The sequence below is a fragment of the Palaemon carinicauda genome, chromosome 16 (assembly GCF_036898095.1).
Source record: "Palaemon carinicauda isolate YSFRI2023 chromosome 16, ASM3689809v2, whole genome shotgun sequence".
NCBI lineage: Eukaryota > Metazoa > Arthropoda > Malacostraca > Decapoda > Palaemonidae > Palaemon > Palaemon carinicauda.
The window spans coordinates 746377-760715 of NC_090740.1; the positions used below are offsets into that span (position 1 = coordinate 746377).

The 14339-nt window shown below is 32.8% G+C and overlaps 1 long non-coding RNA gene across 1 annotated transcript; it reads left to right on the plus strand.

The window, feature by feature from the left end:
* The first annotated feature begins 540 nt into the window (after positions 1 to 540).
* LOC137654886 (uncharacterized) lies at positions 541 to 13551 on the plus strand. Its single transcript, XR_011046733.1, has 3 exons — positions 541 to 604; positions 9668 to 9909; positions 13331 to 13551. It is a non-coding gene; the product is annotated as an uncharacterized lncRNA (long non-coding RNA).
* Positions 13552 to 14339: the final 788 nt, after the last annotated feature.

Genomic DNA, 14339 nt, shown 5'->3' on the forward strand with positions numbered 1-14339 from the left:
CATTTGTATTCAGGCTTAATAGTTTTCAGGTCACTATTATAACACTTTCTAAAAAGATAAGTCTTCAGGTTTTTCTTGAAAGCTGCCACATTATTGCTATTCTTGACATATATATATATATATATATATATATATATATATATATATATATATATATATATATATATATATATATATATATATATATATATATATATATATATATATAGTAGCTCTCCTGAGTGTCAATACATTGCAGTATAAAAAAAGAAAAGTTTTCCACTAACACCAGCGCCATCTATTGTTCGCGCGCGCCTCCACGTATGCCACACATGTAGTTGTGTTTTGTTTTTCATATCCGTGCGAGAGGAGCAATAGAGGGAAAGCCGGCAAGACACGAGTGTACTTTTAAAGGTAATTCAACATCGAAGTTTAGTTTTCTATGAGTTCGACTTCGCAGTGTATACGTTTTTAGTTCAAGTGGTGGTGCAGTAATAGATAAAATCGGCTAATAATGGCTGATACTTCGCAACATTTAGCTTATTTCAAAGTTCAGCCCATGAAGAAAATTTTCGACGTCTTTGAAACCTGCCGACGTGACCTTCCCGTTCAGTGCTATCTTACGGTAAGATATAAATCTACATTGTTGATCTTAAGAGATATTTTAAAACTTGTGTGGACGGTTGTGATTTCACGTACACCATATTTCTGGATAGGATAACCATTACGTGATTTGTGGTAAATTCCTGTTCAGCTTATTCTGACAAACTGGTGTTTAGTTTTATCCCACGGAATATTAAATTTTAATTTTAATTACTCAAAGGTTTAATTCGGTTTCCTGTCCATCCGTAGTACTTATAACGGTGCTTGCGTTGTGTATCAATAATGGGTTTAGATGTCTGACAATCCTTACTGTTATTGTCAGGTGTTTGCATATTGGTAGCATTTAGGTGTTGTTCGCTAATTTTATATATACTTACCAAATAGTATGAAGTTTGATATTAGTGTTTTATTCAGATACGCCAGTGTCTTGCTTAACGGGTTATTCAGCTGGCTTAATAAAGAGAACCTGTAAATATAATGGGAACATTATAAAACCTCTATCAGGATTCTTTGATATTATCTCTACATATTTCCAACTTTTGAGTTAGATATTAATTTCAGTTCAATTGTTACTAGTTTATCTCCTGATTTTTCAATATTTATTCTGGGGTTACCATGAAACAAAATAATGTATCTGAAATTTTAGGCTATGCCTACCGGTCACCTTAGTGTCAAGGGCCAGTTGGTAGCAGTTGCATAAATCCTAAGTGTTCGAACATGAAGATATGTTGCCAAAGTTTACATACTCCTAAGACCTGTTGGTTGGTCTTCTCGTAACTGGTCATAGCTTAACTGGATGTTTGGTAGTGTAGGAGAGATAATGACTAGCGGGTGAGTTATAACTAGTCAAAATAGTCTGTACTTTAGCTACCTCGACTAAATAATTTATTTTTTATTTGTTGGTGGTTTAGTAAAACGTCCATTCTATGTTAACTCTTTTAACTAGTTTTTTAACGTGTTTAATAAGTGTATAAAGGTTTCATTAGCAGGATGCAAATATTTCGTGTATAATGCAACTGCTCAACCTACTCTGTGAGTTATGAAAGTGACCAGCAATTATTTTAAACTTTATAAAAGTTCATAAATTTTACATGTCCATAATGGTAAGACTACTGTTTATCTGTTATTTGTTGATTACGCTAGTCTCTTTTCATCATTCATTATACATGCATACATTTGTGCATATACGGGTATAACTGGGGTTTAGTTACGTTAAACCAGTCTCGTTTTATCATTCATTATACATGCATACATTTATGCATATACAGGTATAACTGGGGTTTAGTTATGTTAAACTAGTCTCGTTTTATCATTCATTATACATGCACACATTTATGCATATACAGTTATAACTGGGGTTTAGATAACTGGGGTTTAGTTTTGTTAAACCAGTCTCGTTTTATCATTCATTATACGTGCATACATTTATGCATATACAGGTATAACTGGTGTTCAGTTTTGTTAAATTAGTCTCGTTTTATCATTTATTATACATGCATACATTTATGCATATACATGTATAACAGGGGTTCAGTTTTGTTAAACTAGTCTCTTTTTATCATTTATTATACATGCATACATTTGTGCATATACAGGTATAAATAACTGTGGTTTAGTTTTGTTAAACTAGTCTCGTTTTATCATTTATTATACATGCATACATTTGTGCATATACAGGTATAAATAACTGTGGTTTAGTTTTGTAAAACTAGTCTCGTTTTATCATTTATTATACATGCATACATTTATGCATATACAGGTATAACTAGTTTAGTTTTGTTAAACTAGTCTCTTTTTATCATTTATTATACATGCATACATTTGTGCATATACAGGTATAAATAACTGTGGGTTAGTTTTGTAAAACTAGTCTCGTTTTATCATTTATTATACATGCATACATTTATGCATATACAGGTATAACTGGGGTTTAGTTTTGTTAAACTAGTCTAGTTTTATCATTTATTATACATGCATACATTTGTGCATATACAAGGTTTAACTGTGGTTTAGTTTTGTTAAACTAGTCTAGTTTTATCATTTATTATACATGCATACATTTGTGCATATACAGGTATAAATAACTGTGGTTTAGTTTTGTTAAACTAGTCTCGTTTTATCATTTATTATACATGCATACATTTATGCATATACAGGTATAACTAGTTTAGTTTTGTTAAACTAGTCTCGTTTTATCATTTATTATACATGCATACATTTATGCATATACAGGTATAACTGGGGTTTAGTTTTGTTAAACTAGTCTAGTTTTATCATTTATTATACATGCATACATTTGTGCATATACAGGTTTAACTGTGGTTTAGTTTTGTTAAACTAGTCTAGTTTTATCATTTATTATACATGCATAAATTTGTGCATACACAGGTATAAATAACTTTGGGTTAGTTTTGTAAAACTAGTCTCGTTTTATCATTTATTATACATGCATACATTTATGCATATACAGGTATAACTGGGGTTTAGTTTAGTTAAACTAGTCTAGTTTTATCATTTATTATACATGCATACATTTGTGCATACACAGGTATAAATAACTGTGGGTTAGTTTTGTAAAACTAGTCTCGTTTTATCATTTATTATACATGCATACGTTTATGCATATACAGGTATAACTGGGGTTTAGTTTTGTTAAACTAGTCTAGTTTCATCATTTATTATACATGCATACATTTATGCATATACAGGTATAACTGGGGTTTAGTTTTGTTAAACTAGTCTCTTTTTATCATTTATTATACATGCATACATTTGTGCATATACAGGTTTAACTGTGGTTTAGTTTTGTTAAACTAGACTAGTTTTATCATTTATTATACAGGCATACATTTGTGCATACACAGGTATAAATAACTGTGGGTTAGTTTTGTAAAACTAGTCTCGTTTTATCATTTATCATACATGCATACATTTAGGCATATACAGGTATAACTGGGGTTTAGTTTTGTTAAACTAGTCTTTTTATCATTCATTATACATGCATACATTTATGCATATACAGGTATAACTGGGGTCTAGTTTTGTTAAACCAGTCTCGTTTTACTATTTATTATACATGCATACATTTATGCATATACAGGTATAACTGGGGTTTAGTTTTGTTAAACTAGTCTCTTTTTATCATTTATTATACATGCATACATTTGTGCATATACAGGTTTAACTGTGGTTTAGTTTTGTTAAACTAGACTAGTTTTATCATTTATTATACATGCATAAATTTGTGCATACACAGGTATAAATAACTGTGGGTTAGTTTTGTAAAACTAGTCTCGTTTTATCATTTATCATACATGCATACATTTAGGCATATACAGGTATAACTGGGGTTTAGTTTTGTTAAACTAGTCTTTTTATCATTCATTATACATGCATACATTTATGCATATACAGGTATAACTGGGGTTTAGTTTTGTTAAACCAGTCTCGTTTTACTATTTATTATACATGCATACATTTATGCATATACAGGTATAACTGGGGTTTAGTTTTGTTAAACCAGTCTCGTTTTACTATTTATCATACATGCATACATTTATGCATATACAGGTATAAATAACTATGGTTTAGTCTTGTTAAACTAGTCTCGTTTTATCATTTATTATACATGCATAAATTTGTGCATATACAGGTATAAACTGTGGGTTAGTTTTGTTAAAAAAGTCTCGTTTTATTATTTATTATACATTCATACATTTATGCATATACAGGTATAAATAACTATGGTTTAGTCTTGTTAAACTAAACGTCTCGTTTTATCATTTATTATACATGCATAAATTTGTGCATATACAGGTATAAATAACTGTGGGTTAGTTTTGTTAAACTAGTCTCGTTTTATCATTTATTATACATACATACATTTATGCATATACAGGTATAACTGGGGTTTAGTTTTGTTAAACTAGTCTCGTTTTATCATTCATTATACATGCATACATTTATGCATATACAGGTATAACTGGGGTTTAGTTTTGTTAAACTAGTCTCGTTTTATCATTCATTATACATGCATACATTTATGCATATACAGGTATAACTGGGGTTTAGTTTTGTTAAACTAGTCTCGTTTTATAATTTATTATACATGCATACATTTATGCATATACAGGTATAACTAGTGTTTAGTTTTGTTAAACTAGTCTCGTTTTATCATTCATTATACATGCATACATTTATGCATATACAGGTATAAATGGGGTTTAGTTATGTTAAACTAGTCTCGTTTTATCATTTATCATACATGCATACATTTATGCATATACAGGTATAAATAACTATGGTTTAGTCTTGTTAAACTAGTCTCGTTTTATCATTTATTATACATGCATAAATTTGTGCATATACAGGTATAAACTGTGGGTTAGTTTTGTTAAAAAAGTCTAGTTTTATTATTTATTATACATTCATACATTTATGCATATACAGGTATAAATAACTATGGTTTAGTCTTGTTAAACTAAACGTCTCGTTTTATCATTTATTATACATGCATAAATTTGTGCATATACAGGTATAAATAAATGTGGGTTAGTTTTGTTAAACTAGTCTCGTTTTATCATTCATTATACATGCATACATTTGTGCATAAACAGGTATAACTGGGGTTTAGTTTTGTTAAACTAGTCTCGTTTTATCATTCATTATACATGCATACATTTATGCATATACAGGTATAACTGGGGTTTAGTTTTGTTAAACCAGTCTAGTTTTATCATTCATTATACATGCATACATTTGTGCATATACAGGTATAACTGTGGTTTAGTTTTGTTAAACTAGTCTCGTTTTATCATTAATTATACATGCATACATTTGTGCATATACAGGTATAACTGGGGTTTAGTTTTGTTAAGCTAGTCTCGTTTTATCATTCATTATACATGCATACATTTATGCATAAACAGGTATAACTGGGGTCTAGTTTTGTTAAACCAGTCTAGTTTTATCATTCATTATACATGCATACATTTGTGCATATACAGGTATAACTGGGGTTTAGTTTTGTTAAACTAGTCTCGTTTTATCATTATACATGCATACATTTATGCATAAACAGGTATAACTGGTGTCTAGTTTTGTTAAACTAGTCTCGTTTTATCATTCATTATACATGCATACATTTATGCATATACAGGTATAACTGGGGTTTAGTTTTGTTAAACCAGTCTAGTTTTATCATTCATTATACATGCATATATTTATGCATATACAGGTATAACTGTGGTTTAGTTTTGTTAAGCTAGTCTCGTTTTATCATTCATTATACATGCATACATTTATGCATATACAGGTATAACTGTGGTTTAGTTTTGTTAAACTAGTCTCGTTTTATCATTTATTATACATTCATACATTTATGCATTTACAGGTATAACTGTGGTTTAGTTTTGTTAAACTAGTCTCGTTTTATCATTTATTATACATGCATACATTTGTGCATATACAGGTATAACTGTGGGTTAGTTTTGTTAAACTAGTCTCGTTTTATCATTTATTATACATTCATACATTTATGCATATACAGGTATAATTGGGGTTTATTTTTGTTAAATTAGTCTCGTTTTATCATTTATTATACATGCATACATTTATACATATACAGGTATAACTGGGGTTTAGCTTTGTTAAACTAGTCTCGTTTTATCATTTATTATACATGCATACATTTATGCATATACAGGTATAAATAACCGTGGTTTAGTTTTGTTAAACTAAAGCAAATTGAAATAGCCGTATGTACTGAAAGTCTTGGTTAATCTTAAACACGAATTACGGATGGCTAGCCTGCTGTTTGGTGCGTGGAACTGTCAAATATTCATTATTGTGCAGTTAACATTTTAGACACCAACTTGAAATAAGGAACCCTCGCAACAGTAAAGCTTAGTTTAGTAATAAACTTATTATCGCAGTATTACTAAAGCTAGTTATAAAGTACACGGTAAACCATCGTATTGCTCTAACCACGGTGCAATCTCTAAAAGTTCACAACATTGTTTAAATGTTAGTTTTTTTAATTAAAATTTTTCTAATTATTTGTAGGGTTATCATTGATAAACTTGGTCTGCACATTGTAACCTTCAAAACATTAAATCGCTAATTAATCTTTAACAATAGTCAGCTTCTGTACGTTAATGTATTAAATTGTTCGAAAGTGATTAAAATCTTCCTAACGTCGCTACATTTTAACCGTATGGTAGTGTCGTAAATGATCAGAACTAGTGGATTAAATTCCGTAACAGACTAGTAAAGTTTACTTCCACCACAATCATCCCAGATAACGAAGAACCAATTAAACCTAGGGTTGAAGTTCGGGGACTGCCAAGATGGATACGAAATTATTTCGGCTACGTAAAGGCTTTATTCCGAAATTAGATTCCAGACATGGTAAAATCTGGTGAATTTCACATAATTAAAGTATTTGAAGAATATAAAATAGTTTCGAAACTATAAAAAAAATGGTTACGAAACTCAATTCTACGAAAAGGCAGTTATAAGTAAACTTTAGAAAAGGTAAAATAGGGCAAATTTCAGGTTAGTGTTGAAAGACACTTCAGACATCAAACTTTTTTCAGACTTCAATCTTGGATAAAATTAGGTTGCAGGTTCAGATATGGGGGCAGCCAATAGGAAACTAACTAGAAAAGACCAAAATGGAATAGGTGAAGGAAATTATGAGGACTCGAACAAACTTTAATTTAGATTTCTTTAATACAAACTGTATCTAGATCTAGTGTTCATCTAGTGAAATGCTGAATCCCCTGGAATGCATGATTAAAATGGTTGTAGAATTAGTTTCCCTGCAGTGCAGGACTTGAAGAGCAGCCCTTGAACTACTAAAGCAATTTAGTGTTAATAATGCTTTTGCAAAATTTAGTCTGAAATGCTGGATTGGCTTAAAACTGGATTACCCTAATCCAGTATAGCTTGATCAAGCACGGGTAGTTTGCTGTCTCTCGTAGTTAGCCAATTACAGGTTATAGTAAAGATATTATAAGGGTAAGCTTGTCCTTGGAACCTTCCATATATGCAATAATTGTACAATGAAATTTGTACAGGTTAGCTAAAGCTTAAGAATTAGCAGTCTTATTAGGATACTGTTTGGGTAAGGACTAAGGTAAATAATCCTTAGAGATTAATAACTTTAACGACTTTTATGATAAATTTGAAAAAGATAATTTGAAAAATAGGCTGGATCCTGTTGGAGAAATTGTAGTAGATGGGATAAAGTTTGCAGAGACTACAGAGCAGGGAGAAAAAGCCCAAGTCTCCTGAATGTTATATTTCAAACAGATGAAAGGGAGAAGTTTTTGCCTATGTAAAAATTACCAAATTAAGTATTGTTTTTGCCTGTAAAAAGGACTGGAAGGTATGTTTTAATTTCAGATTACCAAACCTGGCCAGTAGTTATGGATATCTGCATTGCCTGATATGAGAAACTAGAAATTAAACTAGTTTCCCAAATACTGACGTTTTCTTATCATATTTGGGTGAATTTTGCTTTGGTCAAGGGACTGGTAATGTTGTCATAAAGTGAAACTACCACTGAATGGCGTAAAGGTTGTAATTGCTATAGATAATAGTAACACTAGTTGACTGGTACTGCAGTGTAACTATTTATCAGACGAACTAGTCCTGTAACTAGTTAAAGGCTTAGTCCTCTAGTGTAGAGCATGGAATTGAGTTAGTCCTTAAAGGGTATTTAAGTATTTTTGAACAAAGTACTAGCGTGGCTGCTAGGTGAAGTTCAATATGGGGATGGTGTCTTTTTTGACACAAAATCTAGTGGCAAACGGTCTAAACTTGGAAGGGCCCCAAATGAGATGGTAAGCGGTTAATTTTCTTTTATAGCGAAGATAGCAAGGGCCCAGTAGATTTAGGTTAGGAAACTATGTAAGATCTCAATTCTGTAGAAGGAACTTATGGTATGCACAAGAACTTAATACTTACCAGTAGTTTAGGAATAAACATAACTTAATATTGCAGAGAATTTTTGTTTGGCCTCAAAGGTTTCAAGTTGTGCAAAAAGACATGTAAAATTAATCTGAAATTAACTCTGAATAGTGATGGACCTTGGTGTAAGTAGCTGGTTGGGACAGGCTAAAATTTTCAAAAGTTTTCCTAAACTTAAGAATTTAGGCAATTGAGAGTTGCCTTCTTTGAGTGAAGGTAGTTTGCAAGCCAAGAATATGGCAGTTTGAGGCGTGTCGCAGGGATAAATCTGTTGGGTTAGGTGGGAAATATAGGTTATAATTTTCCCCATAGATTTTAAATAGATTTTTGTAATAGATTTGAAATGAGCATAAATCTTATCAGAATAGCTCAACGTAGGATCTATTTATACACTGGTAACTATTTTCATTGGGAATAGTGCTATAAGATATTCCGGGCTAAATACAAAACCTTTTTTATTAAAAGAGTAACTGCTAAACTCAAATGTCATTAAATTTATAACTGTCTGAACAGGTGGCCATTAAAGTCTGTGAGCAGGAGGCCCTCCTCACTTGCTTTCTCACTGACCAGATTTATTAATTTGAGAATTTCCTTTCACTTGAGTTCATAGCTTTTAATTACCATTTTCTAGTATTTGATAGTTTGCTTGTCAAGGTATGTCTAACTTTACTTATTTTTAAAATTAACTTTTAAAATTTATCACCTTAAGACAGTCTTTTGGATATTTCTTATTTGGTGCAGAAAACTGGGAGGAACAACCTACCTTGAATGGATCTTTACTTCATAGTTTGGCCTTTGACCATCTTGGGCTACAACAGCGAAGAATTTTAGTGAATAGCCTTAAATTGCTTGCAGATATAACTTTTCTAAATTCAGGATTGAATGACTGCTAGATGTATTAATATGGTCATAAGTGCAAGACTTTAAATCTTTATACTTGACTTAGTAGTTTAGTTATTTAAATTTGAATTAAATTGTTCTGCTGCACATTTATAAGTTGTGTAAGATGTCCTTTGTATTAATACCTACTATCAAGTAACTTCAGCGCAATATAATTTTCAGGCACATAGACTGTCATGTCATCCATTTAAGTTTTTCATATCCTTTACAGAAAGAGCCTGAGGGAAAGCTGCTAGAAACTAGTTTACCTTAAAAGGGAAAATTACTGCATATCCATCGTTCCACGAACTCAAATGGCAAAGGATGCTCATTCCTACGAAGTGGTGATGGAAGTGCAAGACTTGAGTGAATAAAATTACCTTGTAACTGGATAACTTCAAGGCACCAATCATCTAGGGACACAAGGAACAGTCTTAATTGCCTGCAGACATTGCTGGGGTGTTTTAACCTGTGGTAAGCAAATTTTTCTTTTTCTTATTGGAGAGCTAGAATACTTATGCAGCAGCTCCTTTTTGTATTGTGATCCTTTACTGTCGAAGGGACAATTACGTGGATTAATTTTATGGAACTTTGCTGACAGAGTATTAAAGCGGTATCACCTGGGGCAAGTTCCATCCCATGTTTATATTTGATAGGTAGGCCTAGTGTCTGAGGCTATGGAACAAATGAGAAATTAGGTATGGCAGACTGGGTGGCTAGAAATTCTATGTAAGCAAAGGTCTGTATATAGAAAGTGTTTAAGTGGTTATTAGTTCTGCCATATTTTAGACTTAGAGGAAGATTTTCAACTTTCAGTTCAATTCTTACTGGCATCTTTTATCTTAATCTGATTTTTCAATATTTATTCTGGGGCTACCATGAAAGAAAATAATTTATCTGAAATTTTAGGTTAGGCCTACCGGTCACCTTAGTGTCAAGGGTCAGTTGGTACCAGTAGCATAAATCCTAAGTGTTCGAACGTGAAGATATGTTGCTGCCTAGTGTTGAAGTTCAGTGACTGCCAAGATGAATACGAAATTATTTCAGCTACGTAAAGGCTTTATTCCGAAATTAGATTCCAGACATGGTAAAATCTGGTGAATTTCACATAATTAAAGTATTTGAAGAATATAAAAAGTTTCTAAACTACAAAAAAAAAGGTTACGAAACTCTAATTCTACGAAAAGGCAGTTATAAAATAAAACCTTAGACAGGGTAAAATAGGGTAAATTTCAGATCAGTGTTGAAAGACACTTCAGACATCAAACTTTTTTCTGACTTAAATCTTGGATAAAATTAGATTGCAGATTCAGTTATGGGGGCAGCCAATAGCAACTAGAAAAGGCCAAAAAGGGATAGGGGCAGGAAGTGAAGAGTGCTCGAATAAACTTTAATTTAGATTTCTTACATACAAACTGTATCTAGGTCTAGTGTTATCTTGTGAAATGCTGAATGCCCTGGAATGCATGATCAAAATTAAAATGGTTGTAGAGTTTCCATGCAGTGCAGGACCTAAAGAGCAGCCCTTGAACTAAAGTATTAAGGAATTTAGTGTTAATAAAGCTTTTGCAAAATTTAGTCTGAAAAGTTGGATTGGCTTAAAACTTTATACCCTAATCCAGTGTAGGTTGATTAAACACGGGTAGTTTTTCTAGTTGTTAGCCAAGTCCAGGTTATAGTAAAGATATATATAAGGATGAGCTTCGTACTTGAAACCTACCGCCATATGTGCATTAGTTTTACAATGAAATTTGTACAGGTTAGCTAGAGCTAAAGAATTAGCAGTTGATTTAGGATACTGCTTGGGCAAGGGTTAAGGGAAATAATCCTTAATGAAGAGATTAATAACTTTTGACTACTTTTATGATAAATTTGAAAGGAAGGACAATTTGAAAAATAGGCTGGATCATGTTGGAGAAATTGTAGTAGATGGGATGAAGATAAAGTTTGTAAAGACTACAGAGCAGGGAGAAAAAGCCCAAGTCTCCTGAATGTTATATTTCAGACAGGTGAAAGGGAAAGGTTTTTGCTTTTGTAAAAAAGCCAAATAAAGTATTGCTTTTGCCTGTAAAAAGGGAGATTTGCAAAGCCTATTGGTCAGTTAAACTTCCAGGAGGTAAAGTGATCAATTTTTTTACGTAATGATTAAAAGGACTGGAAGGTAATGCTCTAATTTCAGATTTCCAGACCTGGCGAGTAGTTTGGATATCTACATTGCCTGATATGAGTAACTAGAAAAGACTAGTTTCCCAAATATTTATATTTTCTTATCATATTTGGGTGAATTCTGCTTTGGTCAGGGGACTGGTAAAGCTGTCATTAAGTGAAACTACCACTGAATGGCGTACAGGTTGTAATGGCTATAGATAATAGTAACATAAGTTGACTGGTACTGCAGTGTTAACTATTGATCAAACAACTAGTCCTATAACTAGTTAGGGGCTTAGTCCTCTAGTGTAGAGCATGGGAATTAGTCTCTTTTAAGGGTAGCAAATTAGTTTTCTAAATAAAGTACTAGCTTGGCTGATAGGTTTAGTTCAATATAGGGAAGGTGTCTTATTTGACAAATTTAGTGGCGAGTCTGGAACTTGGAAGGGCCCCGAATGAGATAGTGGGTGGTAAATTTTCTTTTTATAGCTAATTTAGCCAGGGCCCAGCAGATAGAGCCTAGGACTTAAATTCTGTAGAAGGATCTTATGGTATGCATTAGAACATATACTTACCAGTAATTTACGAGAAAACATAGCTTAATTTTGCAGAAAATTTCTTTTGGCCTCAAGGTTGTAAGTTGTGCAAAATGGCATGTAAAATGAATCTGAAATTAACTCTGGACAGTGATGGACTTTGGTTTAATTAGCTGGTTGGGACTGGGACCGGCTGAAAGTTTTAAATGTTTAATAAACTTAAGAATTTAGGAAATTGTGAGTTACCTTCTTTGAGTGAAGGTAGTTTGTAAGCGAAGAATATGGCAGCTTGAGACGTGTCGCAGGGATAAATTTGTTGGTGGGTGGGAAATATAGGTTAAGCTTTAATTTTCCCCTTAAGCTTTTGAAAGTTTTTCTGATCAGAATAGCTTAGTAGGATCTATTAATACACTGGTAACTATTTTCATTGGGAATAGTGCTATACAGTAAGATATTCCGGGCTAGATACAACAATTTTTTCATGAGTAACTGCTGTAAATGTCAATAATTGATTTTCAAACTAGGTCTGAACAGGTGGCCATTAAGTAAAGCAGGAAGCCCTCACTTGCTTTCACACTGACCAGATTTATAACAGCAGTCTGAGAACTTCCTTCCACTCTTGAGTTTTTAGCTTTTAATTAAAATTTTCCAGTATTTGATAGCTTGTCGGGCTGTGCGGGCTTGTCGGGCTGTGCGGGCTTGTCAGGCTGTGCGGGCTTGTCGGGCTGTGCGGGCTTGTCGGGCTGTGCGGGCTTGTCGATCAAAGTTTACTTTTCAAATTTAAGTCCAAGGGAATCTCTCACCTTGAGACTTTAGTCTCTGGATATTTCTTATTTGGTGCAGAAAACTGGGAGGAACAACCATTCTTGAATGGAATTTCACTTCATAGTTTGGACTTAGACCATCTTGGGCTACAACAGGGAAGAATTTGTCAGTGGATAGCCTTAAATTGCTTGCAGATAAATAACTTTTCTGAATTCAGGATTGAATGACTGCTAGATAAATTAATTTGGTCCTAAGTGTAGGACTTTGAATTTTAATCTTTGACTTAGTTTAGTTATTTAAATTTGAATTAAATTTTTCTGCTGCACATTTACAGTTTTGTAAGATCTCCTTTGTATTAATACCCACTAAGTAACTTCAGCGCTAAATATTTTTCACGCATAGGTAGTAATGTCCTCCATTTAGTAAGTTTTTCATATCCTTTACAGAAAAAGCCTAGAGGGAAAGTTGCTGGGCCCTAGTTTACCTTGATAGGGAAAATTACTGCATATCCATCGTTCCAACTCAAATGGCTGAGGATGCTAATTCCTACGAAGTGGTGATGGAAGTGCAAGACTTGAATGAATAAAATTACCTTGCAACTGGATAACTTCAAAGCACCAGTTATCTAGGAACACTGTCCTAATTGCCTCCATACATTGCTGGTGTGTTTTAATCTGTGGTAAGCAATTTATTTTTTATTGTAGAGCTAGAATACTTATGCGGCAGCTCCTTTTTGTATTGTGATCCTTTACTGTCAAAGGGAACAATAACTTAGATGAATCTTATGGAACTTGGGCAAGTTCCATCCCATGTTTAATGATAGGTAGTGTCTGAGGCTATGCAACAAATGAAAATTTTTAGGTCTGGCAGACTGGGTGGCTAGAAATATTTACCCAAAGTTCTGTATATAGCAGTAAGTGTTTGAGACTACAGAACAATAAGGAAAAAGCCCAAGTCTTCTGAATGTTATGTTTCAGACAGATGAAAGGCAAAAGTTTTTGCTTATGTAAAAAATGGCAAATTAAGTATTGTTTTTGCCTGTAAAAAGGAGATTTGCAAAGCCTATTGGTCAGTTAAACTTCCAGGGGGTAGTGTTTTTTTATGTAATTAAAAGGACGAAGGAAAGTTTTAATTTCAGATTACCTGACCTGGCCAGTAGTTTGGTTATCTGCTTTGCCTGATATGAGTAACTAGAAAATAAACTAGTTTCCCAAATACTGGCACATTTTCTTATATTTAGGTGAATTCTGCTTTGGTCAAGGGACTGGTAAAGCTGTCATTAAGTGAAACTACCACTGAATGGTGCACAGGTTGTAATGGCTTTAGATATAGCAACAGCAGTTGACTGATACTGCAGTTTAACTATTGATCAGACGAACTAGTCCTATAACTAGTTAGGGGCTTAGTCCTCTAGTGTAGAGCATGGAAATAAGTTAGTCCTTAAAGGGTATTTAA